The sequence below is a fragment of the Onychomys torridus genome, chromosome 14, assembly GCF_903995425.1.
Source record: "Onychomys torridus chromosome 14, mOncTor1.1, whole genome shotgun sequence".
Taxonomy (NCBI): domain Eukaryota; kingdom Metazoa; phylum Chordata; class Mammalia; order Rodentia; family Cricetidae; genus Onychomys; species Onychomys torridus.
In genome coordinates, this window is record NC_050456.1 from 50,736,776 (window position 1) to 50,760,617 (window position 23,842).

The 23,842-nt window shown below is 46.3% G+C and overlaps 1 protein-coding gene and 1 pseudogene across 6 annotated transcripts in view; one reads left to right on the forward strand and one right to left on the reverse strand.

Moving 5' to 3' along the window:
- The first annotated feature begins 1,973 nt into the window (after nucleotides 1-1,973).
- Nucleotides 1,974-23,842, forward strand: part of Sipa1l1 (signal induced proliferation associated 1 like 1) — a 293,066-nt gene continuing 271,197 nt past the window's right edge. For 3 of the 6 annotated variants that reach the window (XM_036205565.1, XM_036205563.1, XM_036205571.1), the window contains exons 1-2: nucleotides 1,974-2,050; nucleotides 2,595-2,655. The gene's annotated coding sequence lies outside the window, so the exon portion shown is untranslated. The other 3 variants (XM_036205568.1, XM_036205566.1, XM_036205569.1) reach the window with 3 other exon arrangements.
- The window catches only part of LOC118595268, a 129,394-nt pseudogene continuing 108,429 nt past the window's right edge, over nucleotides 2,878-23,842 (reverse strand).

Below are 23,842 nucleotides of genomic sequence, written 5' to 3' on the forward strand. Positions count from 1 at the left end.
TGTTTTCGTTGCTGAGACAAAAGACAACTTCAATATAAAATTATCAACATATAGCTAAAACATAGTGAAAATGACCTGCCATAAAATGAAACATTCATTTGCTTTTTTATTGTTCAATATAAAAGGGGAATATCTGTCATTTATTGGAAACTTTTATAGGTCTGAGTGCTACAGAATTTTAAAGCTGTAATAACTTAACATGTGGGCCACCTCTCGATTTTTACAGATGTGGTATCAGACACAGTAAATTCCTCAAGGAGTCTCAATTATTAGCAGCACAGAACTCAAGCTCAACTTTCTTGTCTCTATATACTACTTTTTAATCACGGTGCCATTGAAGTTTCTAATATAAAAACTTTCAGGCAGGGATGACCCAGTAGGGAGAGGGTTTTGCAAGGCTGGTGACTTGAGTTTGATCCCCAAAGCCCACATAAAGGTGGAAGGAGAGAACCGACTCCACAAAATGCTCTCACCTCCACACTCTTGTCCTGACGGGCACTCCTTCTCCCAACTCTCTCTCTCTCTCTCTCTCTCTCTCTCTCTCTCTCTCTCTCTCACACACACACACACACACACACACACACATCATCATCATCATCGTCATCACCATAGGTAACCTAAAAGCCTTAACTGTTTAGTCTTTACATACTTAGGTTCATTCTTTAGGTTTCTAGATGTATGGGATTAACAGTTTCCCCATATTGACGTTTAGGGATGAATTCTTTTTTTTATAGTGTGAGTTCTGTTATATATAATAAAATCTATATTCATCTTTGTTGGCATCAAAACTTCATGCTTAACTTCTGTCAACTGCAGCATATTACTTAGACAGTAATACACAATCACCACAGAAAAATTTCTCCCATTTAGAAACAGATGAGATTTCAATCAACAGCCATTTGGACTTTTTTATTTTATGTATATAGATATTTTGCCTTGCATGCATGTCTGTGCTACATGTGATATGCCTGGTGTCCTTGGAGGGTGTCAGATCCCCGGGAACCGGAGTTATGAATGGCCTACCACATGGGTGCTGGAAATTGAACTCCAGTCCCCTTGAAGAGCAAGCAGCCAGTGCTCTGAACCACTGAACCATCTCTCCAGCCCCTCAATATCATTTTGGAATTAGGTATAAGGACATAGTTTGAGAATTTGTAATTGCTATTATTATTATTATTATTATTATTATTATTATTATTATTAGTTTTGTCTCCTGCCCTCCCCTATGGTGAACAAGTTTTTAATGGGACAACCGAGAAAAGAGAGCTTGTAACCACAGAAAAAGACAAGATTTGAGCAGAAATGGGAGAAGTTTAGCAGAGTAAAAAACTTGACTGTAGTGCAGAAACTGACATATTAATTCCAGGGGCTCTTCAGGGTTAGGCAAAGTAAAGGTACTGCAGACACACAAGGACCATTACTTTCATTTTTAAAAACAGACACAAAATACCTACTAGGCAAAAAGCCTGCAGAGGCGTTGAGAATACCAACGTAAGTGAGCCATGTGCTCAAGGAGCTATCTCGTGGGGGCGTTAGGATGCGGAAAGGAAGGCATCTTGCGGGGGCTGGGGAATGAGATTTTTTGCACAGGAAGGCTGATAAACTGAGTACACGGTGGGCACTTGAGAGACGTACTGGCTTCTGGAGTTCCGGAACCTCTCCGGCCAAAAGCACCCAGCTGGGCGACGCAGGTCTACCCAAGCCTCCAGCCTTCCCTTCCCCACCGCTAGGCCCGGGGCAGCGGCGGAGGCAGGTGAAACCAGCACCCGGCGGGAGAGTCGTCATGGCAACCAGAAGTTCCGCGGTCCTCACTACCCGGCTTCCACTCCCCCCCACCCCACCCCGGCCCGAGCTGGGCTCAAGTCTCGCGAGACTTGCCGGAGCGCAGAACCCAGCCGCGGTGATCTCACCCGAGACTGAAGGAGGGAGGAGAGGAGGGAGGGAGGGAGGGAAGGGAAGGGATGGGGCGGGGAGAAGGGCCAGTGCAGCGCCGCCACCGCCGGCAACTTTGTGAGCGAGTTCAGTACGTGCGTGAGCGAGTGAGCGGAAAGTCAGTGCGGCGCCGAGTCCCGGGGGGGAGGGTCGAGGGGGGTGCGGGTGGGCCTCGGAGGCCGCCCGCAGCGCGCCCACCGCCGCCGTCCCGGGCTCCCTTCCCGCGTCGTCCCTGCGCTGGTCCTCCAGCCCCCGTGGGCAGTTACCTGTCCCCTCCCCCGCGGCCACTCAACCCTCCCCCCCAGCCCCCACCGCGCCCAGCGCGGAGCTCCGCAGCCGGGACGCTCCTGGGGCGCCCGCGCGCTCGTTCCCGGGAGCCGGCCGGCGGGCGGGCGGGATGCGGGGCTCGAGGGCGCGAGCTGGGGCCCGGGCGCCCGCACAATAGTGGATGCCCGGGGGTGGGGGCTGGTCTCTGTGGCCCCCCCCGGCGGCGCCCGAAGCCGGGCCGCTGCGGGTCGTCGGTCCTCGGAGCCCGGCTAGGGAACCGCGCTGATCCCGCCCCCGCGGCCCCTACGCCGGGCGCTCGGAGCCTCGGATCTCCGCAGAGGAGGCGGCGAGCGAGCGCGCCCCGACCGTCTGCACGCTTTCTCTTTTCTCCCCAGGGAGAGCGCGCGGACGACGCGCCCCGGACGCGCGGCAGCACCGGGAAGCCTAGGCCAAGCGGTAAGTGGCCCCGGGGGCAGGGCTGGGAGTGGAGAGGGGGCGGCGGGGCGGCGGCACTCCTGACAGTCCCCTGTGCAGTCCCCTGGCTGGTGATTCTCGGCCCCGGAGCGGGACGCTCACAGCCGCTGAAAGTTTGATTTCCGATTTGGTGGCGTGCTGGGGAATCGCGATCCCGGCGGGGGCGAGTCTGCGCTCCACCGCGCCCGGCGCGCGCGCACGTTCTCACCTCGGGATCCGGATCTGCTCCCCTAGAGGCCCTGAGCCCCGTGTCCCCGCTTGGTTGGTGGCTGTGCTCACCCGGCGGTTTTGGGCTCCTTGGAGCGACCCTTCCCCATCCGTCACCCGGTGAGCGCTTTGCAGGTGTGCTGGAGGGAGCAAGGCCCCGGTGGGTTAATGGTGGGTTAGGGAGACCTTCGGCTGCAGTCTTGAGGGTGTTCATTTCCCTCTTGGGGGATCCTGGGGACTGAGATCCGAGGATGCTCCAATCTGCGTTTCTTGGAGGAAGTAAATCTCCCGAGGGTCGAGAGGCGCAAGGGTGCTGCATAAAGAACTTCTCTCTTTGCCCTTTCCAACTTCGCTTCTGACCTTAAAGGCAACTTGCCAGGATCGTAAATCGCTCCGTGGCTTTTCTACGTGGGCAAGCAGTCGCGTTAGGCAGGTTGAAATTTCATCGGGGCTCACCGTGTCCAAAACCAGAGGCACGGGAAATAGCTTTCAAGGGAGGTGGTGTGCTGGATTGTTGGCATTCCTCTTGGAAGGGGAAGCATTTGGGGATGGGTAGCTTCTCGACTGCCTTGGGGCTTTGTAGATTTGATTTTTCCTGACGTCTAGTTGAGAGGCAGCCTTCACTGAAATACATACTACCTGGTGCACGATTATATTTCTAAACTCGAGCCAGTGATGCGATGCAAATTTCAGAGGGAGGTGTCGACTTTCATCAGGTTCCAGGTCTATCTGGATGAACTGGGGTTGGCGTTTCCTCTATAAAGCGAGCCTTTCATGTTGAAACTATGACTCAGAATCTTAAAGCCATTCTTTTTTATACTGGTACTCAGTGGGAGTTAAGTGTCAACTTTCTCCTGTCTTCCCGAATGGAGTATCTTCCAGTGCAAAGGTTCTCTGGCTGAATGTTTTAGACAACCACGACATCAAGTCTTAACCGAATTGCTCCTGCAACCTCGTTTAGGGACGGGAATGATTTTCTGTATCCTGGTTTAACGACTCTCCCACATCCCCTTTCCTTTCCCTGAAAGCTGCAATTAAGATGCCTTTACTAGGATGGAAAAAAACCTGATGGGATTATGCAGAGCAGTTAAAAGGTTTAAGTAAAGCAGTTTATGGTCACTGATGTGTCCAACTATGAGGTGACAGCCCAGTTATTAACTAGAATATTATTGCTAAAGCATTTTCCCATGAAATACGTTATTGACACTAAGGCATTAACAATAGTGTTTTAAAATGACTTGGGTGATGGTGTGAACATAAATGATTGGGGCAAAATAAGACGTTTGGAGTGCTGACTTCCTTCTCTGTCACTGAAGGCTTTTTTTCTTATCTCACTAAAGGACTCCTGAAATTGACTATCATTAATTAGATTTCTCCAGTCGACCAAGAAAGAGAACGGGTTTAGCAAGTGGCCAGAGACGGTCAGTAGGTGTTAGCTGCTCTGCAGTTCCAGGCCTGCTCTTTGAGTTGGGAATCATGGTCCTGGGGCCCTGAACTTTCAGATTTAGTCAAGCTGTGACTCCATGTCAAGATTCTGTGGAAGGCTGACTTGAACTCTTGGAAGTAAATCATCCTCATGTCACTAAAATGACATCCTGAGATTAGTTTAACTCTTCCTTTGACTCACATTTTCAGTGGTATTTCCTGGCTTTTATATTTATTTCATGTTTGTTTTGAATTATTTGTGTAGTAGTGGTGTAGTATCCTCACTTGATTTTTTTTTTAAGCAACTTTTTAAAGAGCTTCCTAATAACTTTATCAACATTCTGTAGATTGAGGATGGCTGGAGATTAGCAGTTGTATATGCTTTGGGATCTTGGTTAAGTTAAGGTGTGCATATGTTGTATTTTCAGTTGCAGTTTGAATTTTTAAATCAGTGACTTTTTAAATGATCTCTCAGAGCGAAGACAGCAGCACTATAAGTGGTACCAAACTCTGAGATCAAATTCTTGGCTAACTCAGTGGAAGGTTTATGTGGTGAGTGATAAGGCTTGGTGCCTCTTGCCTATCTGTATTTTTATTATCAAAGGTCCAGCCATTGCACAAATGGTATGGCTATCATGAAGGTTTTCAGGTTACTTCTTAGATTTGAGCATTTTGGTTCACTAGCCAGATTGGATTTTTGAGGAAGACAGATAGCACCCCCCCCCCCCCCCCAATGCTTACACTCTGATGGAGCAAGCTTCTTTGTTTTGTTCCCCATAACAGAAGCGGAATCTCAAAATATGAAAAAGAAATTGTCCTCAAATTTCCCTTCATTTTTAACCTTTTGAGCCTTGCCAGGCAAGCGGGATTTCCTGAGTGCCGCCATCGGTGAATCAGTGTTTCTCTTGGTTTCTGTGACTCCAGTGGTGGGTGGGCATGATCATTCTTGGCCTCAGGAACTGTTGGTCTTCGGGACCATGGGTCCTTCCATAGCTTAGTGTATGAAGATACCCCTGGGTCCAAGGTTTTGCACATGAGGCAGTTTTGATTTTTCAACTTATTTAAAAGGTTTGAAATACTTGTCTTCAGAAGGTGTGGCTTTCAAATACCTGTTCTGCCCCTCTCTGGCTGGGGTGATCTTAGCTGAACCCCTTTCCAAGCTCACAGTTGGGTGGCAGCTTTGCTACAGTACTCTACCAGAATGTGTGTATAAAAATACTTTGAAACTAAAGTCTCCTTTGCAATTGCATTTCCCTACCCCGTGATGAGCAGATTCATGGGTGGCTGGAGGGAGTTGGAGCAGAGTTCCTTTGGTCCAGTCTTCCCACTTTGCAAGTGAGGAGCTCCAGGCCCAGGGAGTGGACGTGATTTGTAGGTTATAAAACTAGATGCAGCCAGATTCAGGGCAAGTGGCCTTCCTGCTTTCAATGTGCTCCTCTGTTTCACTTTGGTTCTTTTTCTCCTTCTTCTTCATACTTAAGTATTCTGTGATCATTAAATATGAAGTAAGGGAGAAGCAAAACTGAAGGAAATAATAGCTACATTTAGTTTGAGAAGCTCTGAAGATGGCGTTGATGTCCTGTTTGGTACCTGAGCTTTGGAGTTGCTCAGATAGCTTAGTTATGGAAAAAGGAATCCTTTGTTAAAGTTTCTGCTCGGTGGAGCATGGAGGCTTTATTATAATTATTTTCTAAAGATACCTTTATCATCTGGTGTCCTGGTGGAGGCTTTATTATTGTTTTCTAAAGATACCTTTATCATCTGGTGTCCTGGTGCTCCTTAGAAAAGTCAAACTTTCTTGTTGTCCATCTTTTCTTAAGTTCATTTGCAAAAGAAAGGAGTTGTCCTTGCCTTGTTTCTGGAACAATGGCAACTTGTGGTTTGTCCATTAGCTCTGTGGAAGGGTTGCATGGGGTGTGTGTTGGGGTGAGGGGCAGTCGGGTGGAGGATTGCAGATGCAGCAGGTGCTGGTTGTTGGAACCCTCTCTGGGCAACCCAGAGGGCTTGTGTAAGACCGTCCTACCCCCTGGTGTGCTCTGAGTCTGGAGAGAAGAAACATCCCTGCTGGCTGAGGATGACATTTAGGAGAGGGGCTGCCCCCATTCTGGGGTGGAGGGGGAAAGCGTAACTTCATTGCAGGATTCACGAAGAGGTTGTGTGCTGTATCTCTGAAGATTGACAGCCCACCCCAGGCAAATCACTTCTGCTTTTTGCATGTTGGGAATGGGCCTCACCATCTTTTTGCTTTCAGTTGTATGCCTTGATAATTAAAAACAAAACATCGGTTGGGGATGTAGCTCAGTGGTAGAGCGCTTGCCTAGCAAGTGCAAGGCCCTGGGTTCGATCCTCAGCACAAAACAAAACAAAACAAAAACAAACAAAAAAACAAAACAAAACGTCCTTATATGGCACTTTGCTTTTCAGACGTACATTTAAGTTGATTATTCCTGATAGCTCATTTTTTTGGGGATGCACTTTTGATGAGATCTGGTATGTGAGCCATGGGAAGGTGGGAACAGTTCCCCTGGCTTCAGCTCTCTTGAACACAGGCCATTTGAGCAAGGAACAGAATGACATAGCTTAGTCTGCTTTGCAACCAGGAAGGTGAGGAAAAGCATCTGAGTGCGTCTTTCAAGGGAGAGAAAACTTGGCCTTCTCATCGTGTCCTTATCCATCTTCTCCATTTCCTCTATCCAGATGGAATAAGATGACCCCAGAGGCAAAAAGATTTTCTTTTGGGACAGGGTCTCACTTTGTCACCCTGGCTAGCCTGGAACTACCATGTAGATCAGGCTGCCCTTGGCCTCACAGAGATCTGCTTGCCTCTGCTTCATGAGTATGGGAATGAATGTGTTTTCTTAAAGATTTAGAGAGGTGATTCCAAGATGGCACAGAGGGGCATGAGGGTCTTGGTGGTGTGCTGTAAGGAAGGCAAAGCTGTTGCTTCTGGAGGTCTGAGATGAGAACTTCCAGCTGATGGGTTCTAGCTGGTTACTTATGCTACAGTTCTCTCTCTACTTAGGTCTGTAGGATGCCTAACTTTAAGTGTGGGAAACAGGCTCTTACATAATGTTAGATGGGAGACTAAGCTTTGTGAGCAATACTGGCTTGGAGATGGAGAGTTGCTGGTTTTACAGAGGGGTCGCTCAGAGACTGCTGTGGTTGTAAGTACATTGAGCCACAGTTTCCTGGGTCTCCTTAGTTTCTTGAGCTGAGCCCTTTACCGGAGTGTGAACAGGTGTGGCCATTGATTGTTTTTGTGGTTCATTCAGAGCTTTGCTTCCTTTTATAATGAGTTCTGATCTCAGAAGTAGCTATTGAGAAATTCAGAAGCAGAGGGCTGTGGGCCAGCTGCTCATGGTCCTGGAGTCTGGGACTCTACCATCATCGGGGGATCCCTCCCTCCTTCCTTCCCTCCCTCCCTTCCTCCTCCCTCTCCCACCTCCACCTTATCCAGGAAAGGAGACTGAACCTCAGGCAAGTGCTCCACCACTGATGGACACCCTCAGCCATCATTAGTGTCCTTTACCTTAGCTTCCTATATCACCTTTCTGTGATTAATGCTTCTGTATATAAACGGTAGATTTCACTTGAGTGTATTCTAAGCCCCTGCATTCCTTTCATGCACTCAAAGAAGCAGTACTGAACTGTCTTCAGGGAAGAGTCTTGTTTATTAGTAGGTGTCTGTAAGAGGATGTTCAAGATACCTGGGTGTACCTTCAAGGGCTAAACGGAAAGTCAGCATTTTCTCATATCCTCACAAGCAGAGTTGTGGGCTCAGTGGTGTAGAGGACTTGCTTAGCATTTATGAGGCTCTGGGGTCAGTTCCCAGCATTTCTACTTCCCTCCCTACAAAGCAGCCCAGTTATGACCCTGAACCATATGCTACCATACTGTTGGTCACCCAGACTTTGAGAAAAACACCTGTCTCTTCTTGAAATGAGGGTCAGTGTGGAGCTGAACAAGCTTCCCCTCCTTCCAGGCTCCACTGGAGACTTGGGAAGATTTCACTAGTTTGCCTTCTGAGTAGCTGATGGTGTGTGTGTGTGTGTGTGTTAGTAGTAGCAGTGATGGGGGTGTGACCCCTAGCTTAGCTGTGTGAGGGAACTGTGCCTGAGTAGCTGATGGGGTGTGTGTGTGTGTGTGTGTGTGTGTGTGTGTGTTAGTAGTAGCAGTGATGGGGGTGTGACCCCTAGCTCAGCTGTGTGAGGGAACTGTGCCTGAGCTTGAGTGTGGTTCCTAACCCTGTCTCCAGTTAGAGAAATTCCTATGTGACTTCACAGTTTCATTCTTATCTTTAAACATAGGACTTTAGTGCTGACTTGTAGCAGTATAAGAAGGGTGATGATTTGTATAAGGAAATCAAGTTTAAGTGGCTAAGAGTCCTGGAGTGCTTGTGGGGGAGGAGAGGTGTGTGTGTGTGTGTGTGTGTGTGTGTGTGTGTGTGTATGTTTGTGTGTGATAGACAGAAGGGCTTGTTAACAGTTCATGGGTAGGGTCTAACCTTTCTTTGGAGGGATTGTTCTGGAGGGTGTTTTCAAAATAATGTAGCCTGAAGCAGCTTGGGTGTGTTGGGAGATAATAAGGAATGCTGTGCCTGGTGCATCACAGCAAGGGCCAGGGTGAGCAGGATAATCAAGTGGGTGGTTGTTGGAAGACGCTGGGCAGGTGATTATGTCTTGCTGTTTTCCAGAGTGGCTTTATATGCTTTTTGGATCTGTGTTTGACATCCAGGTGAATTATTGTAGCAGTGTAGCTCTCTGGGGTCAATGAAATTTCATTTTGAATAGATGAAAAGGAGAGTTCCATCCCCACTCCCCAATCTTCAATAGAGTTCTGTTTATTGTAAAAGGTAGTTTGGAAGAAATCTAGAACCGGCCGCCCACAGGTAAGGGGCCGGCTTTGTGCAGCATGGCTGGGACATGTCCATTCAATTTGGTAATTGTTTGGTCCACTAAAACAATGTGGTAAAAACACATGTGTATAGTTCAGTGGTGTTAAACTCACTCTCGCTTTTGTGAACTAGAGCTTGAGAATTGAAACTGTATATATGTCAGAACTGTCTTCCTTTTGGCTGGCTGTGTTGAATTTTTGGCTGTCTTGAGGGTTTTTTTTTTTTGTTTGTTTGTTTGTTTGTTTGTTTTTTTAGTATTTCAAGACAGGGTTTCTCTGTGTAGGTTTGTTTGTCCTAGAATTCCCTCTGTAGCCCAGGTTGGCCTCTAACTCAGAGATTCACTTGCCTCTGCCTCCTGAGTGCTGGGATTGAAGGCCTGTGTCATCACTGCATGGTTATTATTTTTTTATTTTCAAAGAAACCTTGTCCTGATGCTCTTTAGAAAAGTCAGTTTCTTGTCGTCTGTCTTGTCCTTCCCTCAAGTTCATTGGGAGGAGGAAGTAAGGTGATTTAAGTGACAGAATTCGAGTGAGGCTGTGGATTTGAAAGCAGTATGGTAAGAGCTGTTGACAGCAGTCCCTGACTTCCGGAGGACATGCAGAGTCCGGTGTCATGAGAAAGGACCTTGAATTGATCTTGACAGTTGGGTGTTAACTCCGTAGGTGTTTTGTGTGTGCATAGGCACATGACTGTGTAGAGGCCAGAGGTCAGCCTTGGGGGTGGTTCTTGGGTGCCATGCTTTTTTTTGTTTTTATCTTTTTATTTTTTGAGACAGGTCTTTCACTAGGCTGGAGATCTGGAGTCGGTGAGGCTGGCTGGTTAGCAAGCCCTAGGGAATCTGCCTGTATATACCCACCTTCCTACCACACTTGGCTCTTCTGTGGGTTCTGGGGATGGACCTCAAGTCCTTGAACTTTACTGACTGAGCAGTGTCCTTAGCCTCTCATTGGGTGTTCATTCCAACACTGTTTATTAACTCTTCTCATAGCCTCATGGGAAGGGTCTTCAATGACGTCTCTAGAAGTTATCTGTAATTTTTTTTAACATTTATTTTGTATGTATGCTTGCATGTATGTACATCCACCACATGCATGTCTGGTGCCCACTGAGGCCAGAAGAGGGTGTTGGATCCCTTGGGACTGGAGTTACAGTCCAACTGTGAGTATCAGGAACCAAACCCCCAGATCCTCTGGAAGAGCAGTCAGTGCTCTTAACCACTAGGTCATATCTCCAGCCCTTGCATATTTATTCATTTAGTGAAGGCTACCTGTTTTACTTCTGACACAAAACAGTTGAAGCTGTTTATTATGGAAATAGTCCTTATTAAATGTTCTTTATGTGGAGGAAAAAAGAGACAGTGTTGTTTCTTGGTTTCCAAGGAGATAGGCTTTGGCAAAATTTATTTTATCAAGTGCTTTTCTAATTAAGAAAACTAAAGGAAACTGCCTGTAATGTATCTTGGCTACAGTTTCCCTGAAGACCCAGGGGGTTCCAAGTCTTTGTTTCTCCCACTCCCACATCTAGTCTGTTCCAGGAGAACCTAGACACCTCCCCGGTTCTGGGTAGCCCTGGGTTTCACCTTCAGCTGTCGGGATGGATGGGTCATAACCCCTTCTAGATCTTAGTCTCTGTTTGTTCATTGTTGTGTACCTACACACCAAGCACTCTCTGCTTTGGGGGTTTGGTGGGCTGAATTAAGTTTCCTTTAGAACCTACTGTTAACCTTGTAGGAGTTAATTGTTGTAATCAATGAGATTTAAGGTAGATTTGAGTAGTTGATACTAGAAACATTTTTGAAAGCTCTTTAAGAAAGAGATTTAGGTTTGTTTTTTTTTTTTAACTCTTAAGACATTTTAGCAAGAAAATTTGTAATGGTTAGTACTTTAAGTAATAGTTTTATTCTGATCCAAAAATAATCACTATTTAGACTTGGCTCTGGACTGTTTCTTTCCAGGTCATTTTGGTGATAACACTTCTTCCAGCCTTCTTTCTTGTTACTGGTTTCACCCACGAGACTCACTGGTACCCTGTGATTGGGAGGGTCTGGTATGAGAAGCCTGCGGGGGGCGCTCTGCTCTGAGCCTGAGAGCAGCCCGTGCTTATGCATGGTGCTCTTGAAACATGGTCACCAGACACAGACGCACTGGAGGACTCAGTGCCAGTGCTTTGCCAATCAACTTGGCATTTGCCTGTGCTGCCAGATAGCCCATGTTTAGGCTACCTAGTACAGTGGTTCTCTACCTGTGGGTTGTAACCCCTTTGGTGACCCTCTGTTTCCAAAAATATTTATGTTACGATTCATAACAGTAGCAACATTACAGTTATGAAGTAGCAGCAAAAATAATTTCGTGGTTGGGGGTCACTACAACCTGAGGAACTATATTAAAGAGTTGCAGCATTAGGAAAGTTGAGAACCCCTGGCCTAGTGTGAAAATCTGTGTCTTTGTAAAGTTAGCATTTCCATTTTTATTTGTTGTTGGGAATCCAGCGTAGTATTGATTATCCATTAAAAGATTCAGTTATGCTAAGTGAAGTGTAAGGATGTCCTCCCATGAGGAGGACTGTCTGTTGGCTGCTGTAAATCCAGTCTCATTGTTGCCAAAGAACACGGAAGGTCTATTCCAGCCTTGGCTCTGCTGCATGATACATGGAATTCTGCTGCTCTTTCATTTACTTGTGGGCAGCTCTCTTCAAGTGCTTTACAGGAAGATATCCTTCTGTCAGAGGGCCCTGTCCACAGGCAGCTCTGGTGAGGTGATACCCTGGAAGGGGGTTCTGCACAAAGTGTGTTTTTAATTATTATTATTATTATTTGTGCGTGTGTGTGTGTGAGTGAGTGAGTGAGTGTTTTGTAAACACTTATGTCTATGCACCACGTGGGTATAGTGCCTATGGAGAACAGAATAGGGTGTCAGATTCCCTGGGATTGGAGTTACAGATGGTGTGAGCTGCCGTGTGGGTGCTGAGAACTGAACCTGGGCCCTCTGGAAGAGCAGCCAGTGCTCTTAATTGCGGAGCATCTCTCCAGCCCCTAAAGCTGTGTATTAAAGGACAGCTTCTCTGAACAGTGTGGTTCATAGAACCAGGAGGGTGTGGGTAGAAACGAGGGATGTGATAGCAGAAGTGGGGGTGATGAGAAGAGGCTGGGCTCTGGGTGTGGCCCTGGGGCTGACCTGGTTTACTGGGGAGATGGTGCGCCCTGCAAGTGTGCAGTCAGGGATGACACTGTTTTTGCCAGAGCATCTGGTGTCGTAGAGGTGCCGTGGACCAAAGTGGCGGCGACTAGAGGAGCAGGTTTGGGTGGGGAGTTCAAGTTCAGAGTTGATTTTACATGTTGAGTATGAGATGCTTGTTGACATCAAGTAGGCAGTGCACTGGTGTGTCAGTGCTCATGAACTTGGGTTTCCTCATCTGTGAAATGGGGAAGTATCTGCCCTTCTCAGAATTCTGGAGATTAAATGAAGGCACAAAAGGCTGTCATAGTCCTGTTTGTGGGAAGAAGACTGACTACCATCTTTCAGACTTTGGGATGTCTGGAACCACTTAGCTCATGGGCCAGCATGTTCTGTGGCTGGCTGCTGAGAGGTTCTCTGGGATCCATCCTCGAGGCCTGGACAGCTTCCTGGGAAACTTGGTATTTTGGCTCAATAGGCAGTCAGAGCTTCCTTCTGTGTAAAGCCAGGGAGGCCACTTGGGTAGTGTGTGCAGACCTGCCTCTTAAGAAACATAGCTTTGACCAGAGCAACTTCATATTTCCTAGATAGCTTATTTTAGGCCTTCATAAGCTAGGTAAATGCTTCATTATATTTCCAGTTAGTTTTTTTTTTTTTTTTTTCAGATGACATGTAAAATGTATTTGGACCTATTGGTTTAAAATTTAATAAAATAAAGATGTTGAAAATACCAACCCTATATTTTGATAAATAGCATTTTAAATTTATTAGAGGTAGCCGGAAAGAAGAAATATGTTTCCTTACATTGATACTTCCCTTGGGACGGGAGAGGTGGCTCAGAAGTTAACAGTTCTTACAGCATTTGCAGAGGACTGGGGTGAGTCCCAATCACTTACATGGCAGCTCCCACCTGCTCCTAATTCTAGTTCTGGGGCTCAGATGCACTCTCCTAATGTCTGTGGGTCCCTGCACACATGGGCTGTGTGTACTAACACTCAGGCACACATGTATACATAGAATAAACATTTAAAAAATAATTGATACCTTCCCAATAGTTGTCTGCTGCTTTAGACAAGGGGTGGGTCAGGGTTTGGTTCTTTGGGGCAGTTTTGGACAGAGACTTGTGCTCTTGATAGGTTGGGTGCATTCAGGTGGTGTGACCACAGACTATGGTGATGTTCTGCATTGTCCTCAGAGTTGGAGCATCAGTCATGCTGGACTTGAACTCACTCTGTAGCCCAGGCAGACCTTGAACGTGGGATCTTTCTGTGTCTCCTCCTGACTAGTTAGGACTACAGGTTTGTGCCAGCAAGATCTATTGGGCATTACTGTGTGTGCCCATTGCAGGTCTTGGGGTGTAGAGAAATGAAGGGTATGTTTGAGGGTCTGGTCATGTAGCGTGTTAACTCTTGATGAATCGTTGTAGCACTCAGCATTCTGGGCATTGAGTGGGAGTTGAGTCATGGCGCCCTTAGCTATGGGGGCAGCATGGAATGGCGAGGACTATTTTAGGTAGGTGTCTTGGAGGCAGAAATTATTTTGGGTGCTCCCTGGTGTCAAGCAAGAAAACCTTTCTTTTTGTTAAGCTTTTGGCCAAACCCTCAAATTAACTTTAAAAATGATTTATCTTATGTTTATTTTGTGTGCATTGGTGCTTTGCCTGTATGTATGTCTGTACAAGGGCAGCAGATCCTGTAGAACTGGAGTTACAGACAAAGTGTGAGCTATCGTTTGGGTGCTAGGAATCGAACCCAGGTTCTCTGGAAGAGCAGCCACTGCTCTGAACTGCTGAGCCATCTTTCCATTCCCTACATCCTCAAATTTATAGCATTCATCTACTCAGTAATTGTTGATGTACATAAACCATTTTTCCTGGAGTTGACTTACTGTGCATTCCTTTCCTTCAGCTTTTGAGAAAAAAAGGTGTGTAGTATACTATTGACTCAATCACTGAAAACCTCAAGCCTTTCTGTTTCGGAAGTGCATAGCAAAGGATTTAGTGCAATTGTAGGAATCCTTATGAAGGCATCTATGTGTAAGTTGCCATCTTTTCCATGCTTGTTCCCCTTACAAGGAGCTGACTTCTTCTTCCGCAATTTCCTTTCAGGGTTTCCAGCTCACCTGACAGTTGTTACCGCAGCTTGTGTGCAGTGGCTTCTGTTGGCCAGAGGCTGTCTAAATGTCTGAAGTTACAGTGCTTATTTATGAAGGGCTTTCTTAGACTTTACTGCGTCGTCACTTACTGTTCCATTTCCGGTTTAAACTGTCCATTCAGCATTTTTTGGTGCATTCATAGAGTTGTGTGACCATCTCTCTCCATAAACAATTAGAACATTTTTTGTGACCTGGAAAAGACCTCCAAACCCATTTTCAGTCACTCCTCATCTCCCTATCTTCCCACTCACCCCATCACTACTGCTTTCTCTCTTTATAGACTTGTGTGGTCTGTGTGTTTCATGTAAAGGTAAGCATGTCGTGTACCATACGTGGTGACTGGCGTCTGCCTCCCAACTCCATTAGACCTCTTTCTTCCTCTTCCTCCTCATACTCCTCGTCGTCCTCCTCCTTTTCTTCTTCTTCTTCTTCTTCTTCTTCTTCTTCTTCTTCTTCTTCTTCTTCTTCTTCTCCTCCTCCTCCTCCTCCTCCTCCTCCTCCTCCTCCTCCTTCTCCTTATTATTATTATTATTGTTTTGGCTGTTTTCATGACAGGGTCTTACTGTATAGCTCTGGCTAGCTTGAAACTCAACTCTGTAGATCAGGTTAGCCTTGCACTCACAGAGATCCACCTGCCTCTGTGGTGGATCTCTTTGATTCCTGCCAAGTGCTGGGATCAAAGGTGTGCGCCACCACATCTCGATGAAGCACATTTTACTTCTTGCAAACACTTTGGCTTTTGGTGGTATTGTTACAGTCAAAAGTACAAAGTCCCTGTGTGCTGATGCAGAAACTGCCACCTGTGCTGTGGCCAGAGAAAAGTTCAGAGCTGCCAGGTACTGTGTGTGTGGGACGGAGTGAGCCTTGGGCCTTTTTAAAACAGAATAAGGCCTGAGGCCCGCATGTGCTCAGTACACCCTGACTGCTACTAGCTTGCTGCTCCTTGCCTTGAGTCATTGCCTTGTTTCTACTTTGAGTGTTCCAGACACCTCTCTTTGTATTGAGCCTTCCCTTCCTTCTCCTTGTCTGATCTGTGACCACGCCTGCGTTTGTCCCCTGGCAATGGGTTCCCATTTCCAACATTTTCTCTGGTTTACTGCTAGCCACCCAGAGCCAACCCTTCAGCTTTATATCTTAGTGGCTGGGGCAGTCTCCTTCACAGCCACGGGGCAGTTACATTGCACGCGCTGCCCTGCAGCTAAAGTGTCTAGGATGCTGTGTGCAGCAAACCCACACTCCTGCTTTGGTGCCTCTTTTCTTTCCTGTTTATGTGATTCTTGCGCTTATGTGCTGAGCTTCTGCTCTGTCTGCTTACTAGCCGCTCTGGTTCCTCTGAACCTTTGTCTGTTCACAGTTTCCGTTGTATTTGCAGGTTTACCTTTCTTTAGATTAAACAGTAGACACAGTCACTGACAGCCTTGTTGCTTTAGTCCCTTCTTGCCTTGTAACCAGACTGGCCTCAAACTCCTCCTCATCTTTCCACTGCCTGTGGAATGCTGGGATTGTAGGTGTGTCCCGCCACTCCCAACTTGAACTCTGGTTTAATTTGGATCTTTCTCATCCTTTAACACCCACCTCTTCAGTGAGAACTTCTTGGATACTGTATCTCATCCTGGTTTTTCCCCTCTCTGAAGTTTACTTTGCTCTGTTGTATGTGTGAATCTCCAGCATGTTGTAAGAACAGAGTAGAACGTCATGAGAGTAGACACCCATGTTTGCACACGAGGAAGGACTTTTCCGGTAGAACTCCCTGCAAGTGTGGTAGAGCATCCATCCTGGAGGGGTCATTGTAAGGGACATTCAGGCTCCACATGAAGGGTCAGCTGGGTGAGTGGGTCTCAGGCATTGTAAGTACACAGAGCCTCCATTTCCATGGTGGATGTTCACATTGAAGTGTCTGTGAAGTCACTTGGAAACGTCTCAGTCAGATGATGCTCTTCATCCTGAAAGCCCATGAGTGTCCCCTTGACCTTGCTGGATTTGCACTTGTGTTGTAAGACCATGTACATAAAGCTTTTGGTTTTGTCTACTTAAGACACTGAGCCTAGTGGGGGATATGGAAATCAAGGGAAACCCCCTGATTTCTTTCCAGGTATACCTTCTTAGAGGATAGGGACCCTTCCGCATTTTGCATATTTTTTTATTCACTCCAAAACATATTAGCCTGCTGTTTACTTGTAGGACTTGTTACTGTGTGTTTTATTCAATTACCTTTATTAATTTTTTGGCCTGGAAAGGAGCTACCTAGTGTTCAGTCTCATCATGGTGGGAGCCTTTTGCGTCCTAGATAGAGGATTAACATTGGCCATGATAGTTGAGGACCCGCTTCTTGTCACATGATTCTTAATCTTTCTCACAGGCCTGCACGATAGACAATAGCACTGTGGATGGGGCCATGCCGCTGAGTTCATGGGACAGACTCCTTCCTGTGTCATGCCCTGCAGCCACTACACTGCAGGGGTGCAGCCGGCTCTCGACAGTGTCCTTGTCTCAGTGTGTTTTGGTTGTGTGAGTACAGTGTTTTTTCCTGTTGGAAATACCAGAAAGTCTCTCTCCTTATAATAGGGTACGTATGACCACCCAGTCAGCTAAGCTAGTAACTTGTTTTAAACACTAGTTCATGCTGATGAAACACTCTCTCCACCCATTTCTCCAGTGGAAGGCTGTCTTCCTGGTATAAGTTTTAAGTTGGGAATGCAGTTCATAATTGGTTCATGTTGTCCCATATTTTTTTGTTTAAATCATTCCTAATGACTGGGAGTTCTCAGAGTTGTCATATGAGTCACCTTTTGGTGTGCCCAAATTCTAATTTGTTGTGGGACTTTGGCTTGTTAGTGTGAGCTCCACAGTTAATATCTTTCACCAGACTCTGCGGCAGGTTTGTCCTATGTTAGATGGATACAGTGAACCATTAGGAGATGATGAACCTGGAGCTTGGGAAGGCTAGGGTACTTGCCTGGTACTCCTGCTGGCTTCAATAAGGAAACTCAGGCATTAGATGAATGAATTTGTAGGTAGAGGGTGAAGAGAGCAGATATCTCAGATTTCTAGAGAAGGTCTTGGGTACAGTATTGCATTTCCTCCTTCCAGGGGAGTCAGGGTAGGAGTCACTGGGTGCCTTCTCTTGGCCAGCTGAGTTCACAGAGGTTGGGAGCAGCAGCCTCAGTGGACTTCGATACATTGCTTCTGAAGCCCACGGCATCGGGTTGCACAGTTTCTAGTATGAGCAGCTAGGTGGAATGTAAATATTTATAATTGTGGTGAAGCAAGTTTAAATCTTAACAGAGTTTGTAATAAGGACAGTTTTTTCCTAGAAAACTTTCTCTTCTTAGCCTAGGTGAGACAGAAAACCCAAGGCATCTATTTTTGCAGTGAAATGCTTGCTTTCTCATCTTGCTTTGTGGGTTCCGACGTGACTCTGGCCGCTATCCTGCATTGACCTTTGCCTTAAAATGACCATGTTACCATCAGTCTCGCATCTGCTTTGTTTGGAAAAGAACGTCCTCTAAGAGCCTGGGGCACGATGGACACATACACAAGCATATAGAGTGTTGATGGAAGCCAACTCAGCGGAACACAGAACCCGGTGTAACAGTCCTGGGTTCTAGGAAATGGAAGTTTGGTTGACAGTTCAGAAACCATGAGCTCAGGCTGTGGTGGGAAGGACACTAGCTCAGGCTAGCTCTGGGGACAAAGTGGCGCCTTCTCCACCCTGTCCATGTCTGCTGAGCCTGGCTCCATGTTTGCAGAGCATGTGTGCCCTCCCTCACGTTTTACACGTTTTAAACGTGGGTCAGTTCTCCCATGCAAATGTTGGCGACTCCTTTTTCATGTTGTCGGTGGAGATGTCCTGCTTTGGGCAGTTAGATAAGGCATTCTGGTGGTTAGTCACCAGTCTGGGCTGGTGTTATCTTAACCCTTTGTTTGCTTTAGTGTTTAGTCTTATTCAGTCTCAGGGCAAAGGTTAATCTTGGAGGATATTGTTGAACTTTGGTGGCTCAGGGCTGTGATGTGCCTCCTGAATGGCCGAGCCCTGGTGTGACTTAATGAGTTCAATCCTGCTGCTCCATCTTGTAGCAGTGTTTGCCAGCTTGTTCTTGGTTCACTAGGGATGGAGGTGTGGAGCAGCGGACCCCCTGAGTAGGTGCCTTGTCGTGAGGGGAAGACTTTTCCTGTTGGCTGCCTATTGTTGAGAGCAGCCTTTGGGTCCTCACCCTTTCAAATGCTCTATACAGGCAGTGACCCCAGTCCCTTAGGACGAACCATGGTACCCCATGATCACCTCACTGTCCGTCTACCAAGTCAGACATTTCCTGAATACTCAGTGTTTGTTCACCAAGTACTCAGCTGTGTGGGCGGGTGTGGGCTCTGAGTCCGGTCCTGAGTGTTGAGTCCTTAAGGTGCTTGTAGCTATGAGCCCTGCAGGAAGACAAAGGAACCCTTTTGAGTGCCCTGTCTTCTGGCTTTCTCTTGTCAGGAAAACAATACAAAAGACTATGTGGAAAGTTTGGAAAATACAGGAAAGTACGAAGGAGAAAAAAACTGACATCTTTGTACCACCCCAAGCCCAGCATTCCTTTGCTATGCTTCTTGACTTTAGAAACGGCTTCCAACCAGGCTGTAGTGGCACACGCCTTTAATCCCTGCACTCAGGAGGCAGAGGCAGGCCAATCTCTATGAGTTCAAGGCCAGCCTGGTCTACAAAAGCTAGTTCCAGAATAGCCAGGAATGTTACACAGAAAACCTATCTCAGAAATCCAAGGGGGAAAAAAAAAAGCCTTCCAAGATAGCAAACCTAGAGCTTTGTCCAGTAAAAAGGGACTTTGAGGTTCTATATGATGTTTTCCTGGGGTGCCTGAGTTCTCTGGACGGCAGACATGGGGAGCACAGACAGAGGAGGGCTGACCATAGATTCCCTGTGAGGCGTTCTGGGTTACAAGTGCATTCTAAAACTTTGTGAAGGGTGCTGGCCTTCAGATGCTGGAGAAGTAAAGCAGAGTCATCTCTTGATAACAAAATGTGAGCCATTTTAACAGTTGTAGTCTGTCTGTGGCTTAAGGTTCGGAGAGTTTAAGTTTGGGGAGGCCAGCAAAGAAATATTTGTTTAAATGAATGTGGAGGCATCTCCGTCTCTCTCTTTCTCTGTCTCTCTCTGTCTCTGTCTCTCTGTCACACACACACACCATTCCAGTCTGTTAAAAACTAGCATTTTTCACAATATACCTATAAATCCTAGGAATTTTCATTTTGTAGTTTAGATTTAGAAGTGGATTTAGCGGCTGAGTTGCTTGTCTGAGTCACAGTATTCTATGTTGGGGCAGTGACCTGCTGACGTTTTATAGTCGCAGACTGAGTTCCGTTGCACCCCTGTGGTTTTTCACTTTTGAAAAGAGGACAATGATGGGTAATGGGTAACTCACAGGTGATTGAAAAGGTGACTAGAGCCTGAAGGCTTGTCCTTGGGTGTCAGGTGGGGACTGGTAACCGTAGGATGCTTGAGCAGATGGGGAAGGAGGGCGAGCAGAAGGAGGAACAGTTGGCACCTTTTTGGTTTAATTTTGGGTAGGGCCGGTAACTGGCCAGAGGTTAAGAGAGCAGGATGGGTACTACATGGGAGATACTTGTCTCTCCTTGCAAACTTAGTTCTTTATCCACGTGCTCAGCACTTGAAGCTGTCCTGTGTGTAATTCTGGAAATCAGGCTGATTTGTACTCAAAAATTGGGTTAAAGTGGCCATTTTGTTTTGGGATTCGATTATGATTGAAGTTGTGTAAGGGGGTTCTGGTAGCCTACATTTTCTGAAAGGTATCTCTTGAAGCTTGGCAGAAAAGATGGCGTGTTTCCAAGGCCACTAGATCTATGAAAAGAGGCACAGGAAGCCCCAAACAACGAAATTCTGGTTGGATGTTGTAGGTGCAGATATCTGATAACAAAGTTGGGGAGCTTCTAAAGAAGCCAGTGAAACAGGGCCACTGGGAAAGAGGCCAGATTGAAAGCAGCTATTAATATGCAGTTCACATGCTGTATAATTAGTCCCGTTGCTTCTAGTGTTTTCACACCTATACACAGCCGTCACACTGACAGTTGTAGGAGACTTTATCACTTCAGCAAACCCATAGACCCCTCGGGTTACCAAGCCCTTCCTTGTCCTGCCCCTTCAACCCCAGGCAGACTGTCTGTACAGATCTGCCCATTCTGGACATTTCCTATAAACGGCATCATGACATGTGGACTCCATGACTGGGTTCATCACATTATGATGTTTTTAAGATTCATTCACACGTCTTTCTACTTTGTTAAGGAAGGCCATTTAAATGATGTTCAAAAGAGGAAAGGGTTTCTAATAAATATGAAAATAAGAGATAGGCTCAGTTCAAAGTGTGTTAGGAAAGTTGTGTTTAGTGTTACAGTTTAGATCCTAAGTCCCCATACCCTTAGTACATCAGGTCTGTGGGGCGGCTGTGGAACCTTTAAGAAGGCGGGGCCTATTGGGAGGAAGTTGTGTCACAGGGTTGTCTAGAAGGACATTAGCATGCTGGCTGAGGTACCAGCCTAGAGCAGCAGCAGGAGCTGCCTTGCTCCCCACCTTTGCTGCCACAGCTCCAATGCAAGGGGCCAGTCCACAGCGGGCCGAGGCAGACACTGCCCCCTGCTTGTGTCTGGCATTTTGTGACAGCAGAGGGAAGCTAACATGTCCAGGATGGCCTAGGGAGTGTGGGAGCAAGACTGACATGGTCACAGTGGTGTTTAAAGACCTCATAAGTACAACACACTTGCATACAGGTCCTGGAGATACAGCTTGAGAGAGGATCAGAGAGAGGTAGTAGGTTTTCATTTCGTGACTGGAGGGAGTGAGTTGGAGTGTTGGAGATGGGAAGCTGCAGCAGAGGTCATTGGTGGTGCCAGAGCTCCGGGTGCCATGGTGTAATTTAAGTATTGCCAGCAAGTGAAAAGCAGGTTTTCTTTTTCCTCTTCTGTTTCCTTTCTTCTTTCCGTCTTCTTTTTTCTAGCATTGTTCTTCTCAGGCCTCTTTTGACCTGCAATTAGTTTGTGCCCTCAGATGATCTTTAGGTGTATAAAGTAGGTAATACAAGTCCAGCACCTGACGGCAAATCATAAAGAACTTTATTTTAAAACAGTTCTTTGGTATACATGTAATTTTACCATTTATTGAAGATGAAAACAAACTAGAGTAATAATGAGGTGGCTGTGTTTATTTTTATGTAAAGAATTCATTCTTGGCTGAGTATTTGATATTACAGGGCAAGAGTGTCTCCAGATTCTCAGAGTTGACGGATAACTCTGACCTTAGAGTCACCATAGCTGAGAGTTCCAGTTCACATAAATGCCAGAAATGTATTTAGGGCTGTTTCAGAAGTAGTTGGGAACTCTCTCCTAGTCCCAAGCCACAGTTTATTGGCTGCTTTTCATGGCGCTCAGGACAACAGCCACACTGGTTACTGTCTTGTTGCTCTGCCAAGTCCTGACTGAGGCAGCTTCATGCACCCATCATGACCAGGACGTGATCTCAGTGGTGTGGGGCAGCCGGCCACATCCCATGCCGTGCTCACATCCCATGCCGTGCTCACATCCCATGCCGGCGCCCACATCCCATGCCGGCGCTCACATCCCATGCTGGTGTTCAGTCCTCTCCCACCCCACTCCCTATTATTTTCGTTCAGGATCTGAGTCTGTAAGATGGTGCCAGCCACATTCAGGGTAGGTCTTCTGGTCGTGAAACCTCTCAGGAAATGGCCTCACAGACATGCCTGGAGTTGTGTCTAGGTGTCTCTAAATCTGTTCAAATTGGCAACAAAGATGAACATCACAGCATCTCAGACAGCAGTTTTTAAAATCAAACATACTAACACAATACAATCCACAGATACACAGATCTGATTCTTAAATGCTAAGGAGTAATGTTAGGAAAATATGAAAAGTCTTTGTTTTTTGTAGTTAAATCATTGTACTTTTAAAAGCAGAAAAGTTTGTATGTACAGTAAAAACATTGCAGTTTATAGCAGCTTGATAGTTTAGACTCTGAGCCAAGGTGTTTCAGGTGGAGCATTTATTGTTACTGTGTAGCTTGACATGCACTGTGTGTGTGTGTGTGTGTGTGTGTGTGTGTGTGTGTGTGTGTACGTGTACATGTACGTGCCTGTGTGTACACATACTCAGCCAAGGCTGTGGTGAGGTTGCATGATGCAGACCTGTGGAAAATACTTTGCATTCTATATGTGTTTAATTCTGAGTCATTGTGTGTTCAGAAACTTCACATTGTTGTCAAATATTTGATGCCCTCACCCCAGTGTGGGGCTGCGACTCCAATTTGAGTGTTGTATTGTGAAAAATGGCCATTTGAATGCCCGGAGACTAGATAGCATGCCATCTGAGAACACTGAGCAGCCTTTTATATTTTGTACGTTTAGCTTTCTGAAATATTTAACAAGTTCTTTGTCACTTTTGAGGACCTACATTAAGATTAAGTATAGGTTTTGTCCGTACACCAGCTTTAGGAACCACTGTAGTATTACGTGTTTGTTATTTTGATGTTACTAATAAATGGGCATCATCTTCTTAAACTTGAGATAAGATTAATATGGGGGTTAGAGGGATTGCTCAGCGATTAGAAGTCCTTGCTGCTCTTGACATGGCTCATGACTATCTGTATCCAGTTCCAGGGGATCCAGTTTCTCTTCTAACATCCGAGGGCTCCTGCACACACCTGGTGCACATAACACACACACACACACACACACACACACACAATCAAATAGATAATATTTTAAAAAGACTGTAAAGATACAAATGAATAAAAACATTCAAAGTAGGCTCTTGTGTCATGTCTATCCTGGAAATACTTGATTTCTGGAGTGAGAGCCTCAGAGCCAGCCAAGCAGCCAAAGGACACATGTAGTTCACATGCTATCACCATCAAGTTCAGACTCATTTCAGCAGCTCATCTGCTTCAGCTCCTAGGACATGATTGTTTCCTAAGATTTGGTGTCGCCGAATTCTGAGTTTTCCTCTCAGATTGATCATCTTGTTTTTTGGAGATGGAGGGGCTCTCATTCCTTCTGTTATCAGAACTAATGGCTGGTGCTCTGTGATGTGTTGGATGAAAGCAGTTTGGGCCAGCCCGTTTGGGGAACACCATCCTCAGTAACGGCAGCACTGAGGGCCTCCTGGCTCTGAGCTGGGGTGGACTAACATTAGCAGCATTGTCTGAGCTTCGCTGATGCTTCTGTCTGCTTCTTGTTGGATCAAACACCTCCGTTCTAGTTGGCAGAGCCTTCTGCTGGTGTGTTGGCATCAT